This window comes from Propithecus coquereli, unplaced genomic scaffold, assembly GCF_000956105.1.
Source record: "Propithecus coquereli isolate 6110/MARCELLA unplaced genomic scaffold, Pcoq_1.0 Scaffold168, whole genome shotgun sequence".
In the NCBI taxonomy this organism is placed as follows: domain Eukaryota; kingdom Metazoa; phylum Chordata; class Mammalia; order Primates; family Indriidae; genus Propithecus; species Propithecus coquereli.
This window is the reverse complement of record NW_012141413.1, coordinates 1,328,595-1,330,790: the sequence shown is the minus strand read 5'-3', so window position 1 is coordinate 1,330,790 and position 2,196 is coordinate 1,328,595. Positions and strand designations below refer to the sequence as shown.

At 38.8% G+C, this 2,196-nt stretch overlaps 1 protein-coding gene across 1 annotated transcript in view; it reads left to right on the top strand.

The window, feature by feature from the left end:
• Window positions 1–2,196, top strand: part of IFT88 (intraflagellar transport 88) — a 344,136-nt gene that overhangs the window by 224,450 nt on the left and 117,490 nt on the right. The gene's annotated exons all lie outside the window — the stretch shown is intronic.

The following is a 2,196-nucleotide window of genomic DNA, read 5'->3' as shown; positions in this document are numbered from 1 at the left end:
AATGACCCAATTCGTATAGTCAACTTTAACACTTCTATTTTACTTTGCTTTGACATCTATTTTATTCTGTCTTGCATTCTTTCTCAACATTTCATTACAAAAATTTTCAAATGTGCAGCAAAGTTTAAAGAATTTTACAATGAACGTTATACCTGCTCCTGGATTCCACCATTAGCGTTTTTCTACACTTGCTTTATCACATGTCTGTCCATTTGCCTATCCCTCTATCCCTCTATTAATCCATCTTATTTTGGGCATTTCAAGGTAAATTAAAGATATTAAGTTTTCCCTTAAATGCTTCAGCATGCATGTTAATTATAGTTTGATATTTTTTACAGTTTTTTCTTTTGAGATAAAATTTACAAAGCAGAAATCTCAAGTATGCATTTGCTGAGTTTTCACAAGTGCATACACCTGTGTGACCAAAACCCCTGCCAAGATATAGAACATTTACCATCACCCCAGAAAATTCTCTCATGCCTTTTTCCATTCAATCTCTCACCCCCACCCCCAACAAGCAACTGCTGTTCTGATTGTTTTCTATCCTAGATTAGCTTTGCCTGTTCTAGAACTTCATATAAATGAAACAGTGCACACTGTACAGTTTTATGTAAAGCTTCTTTCACTTGGCATAACTGAGATTCTTCCATGTTGTTATTAGGTTGGTGCAAAAGTCATTGCGTTTTGGGACCATGAATTTTAAATCATTATAACTAGGCTTAAACACATCTTTATTAATCAAAATAGGAGCCATTGCAATCAACACATTTTTGCCAATGAGAAGAAAGTTTGTTTATTCCTGTAGCTTAAAAATCCATGCTTCGGGATTCAGCTAACTCTCTTGTAAGGCATTTTCTGCATCCTGCTAGTTGTGGAAGTGTTTTCCCTGCAAAAAGTTGTCGAGATGCTTGCAGAAGTGGTAGTCAGTTGGCAAGAGGTCAGGTGAACATGGCGGATAAGGTAAAACTTCATAGCCCAATTCATTGAACTTTTGAAGTGTTGGTTGTGTGACGTATGCTCGGCGTTGTTGTGGAGAATTGGGCCCTTTCTGTTGACCAATGCCGGCTGCTGGCGTTGCAGTTTTCAGTGCATCTCAAAGATTAGCTGAGCAGACTTCTCAGATGTAACGGTTTCGCTGGGATTCGGAAAGCTGTAGTGGATTGGACTGGCAGCAGACCACCAGACAGTCACTGTGATCTTTTTTGGATGCAAGTTTGGTTTGGGAAGTGCTTTGTAGCTTCTCAGTCCAACCACTGAGCTGGTCGTTGCCAGTTGTTGTATAAAATCCACTTTTTGTCACACATCACAATCTGATTGAGAAATGGTTCGTCGTTGCGTACGAGAAGACAACACTTCAAAAGGATGATTTTTTTGATTTTCGGTCAGCTCACGAGGCACACACTTATTGAGCTTTTTCACCTTTCCAATTTGCTTCAAATGGCGAATGACCGTAGAATGGTCGACAGTGAGTTCTTCAACAACTTTTTGTGTAGTTGTAAGAGGATCAGCTTCGATGATTGCTCTCAGTTGGTCATTGTCAACTTCCAATGACCAGCCACTGCGCTCCTCATCTTCACGGCTCTCGTCTCCTTTGCAAAACTTCTTGAGCCACCTCCGCACTGTACGTTTGTTAGCAGTTCCTGGGCCAAATGCGTCGTTGATGTTGCAAGTTGTCCCTGCTGCTTTACGACTCATTTTGAACTCGAATGAGAAAATTGCTTGGATTTGCTTTTTGTCTAACATCATCTCCATTGTCTAAAATAAATATAAAATAAACAAGTAATAAGTTATTAGCAAAAAAAATAGAGAAATGTGCATTAAAACGATGTATAACATAACCACATTTATTTAAGAATGTATTGGCAAATTTCGACAATGCTAAAACCGCAATTACTTTTGCACCAACTTAATATGTCATCGGCACATTCTTTTTTACTGCTGAATGGTACTTCATTGCACAAATATGCCACATTTTGCTTATCCATTTTATTGATGGGTACTTGGTTTGTTTCTCATTTTTAGCTATTGTGAATAAGGCTACGAGAAAGAAAACAAAACTTTTTATCTCAGGAATGAGAGCCTCTTCTAAATTATCAGGCCCAAAAGGGCGTGGCAATGAACCAGCAGTCATATCCCGCTTCCCTTCTGGGGCTGAGTAATCATCTCTTAAAACTGCTTGCTATGGCCAGAAGTATC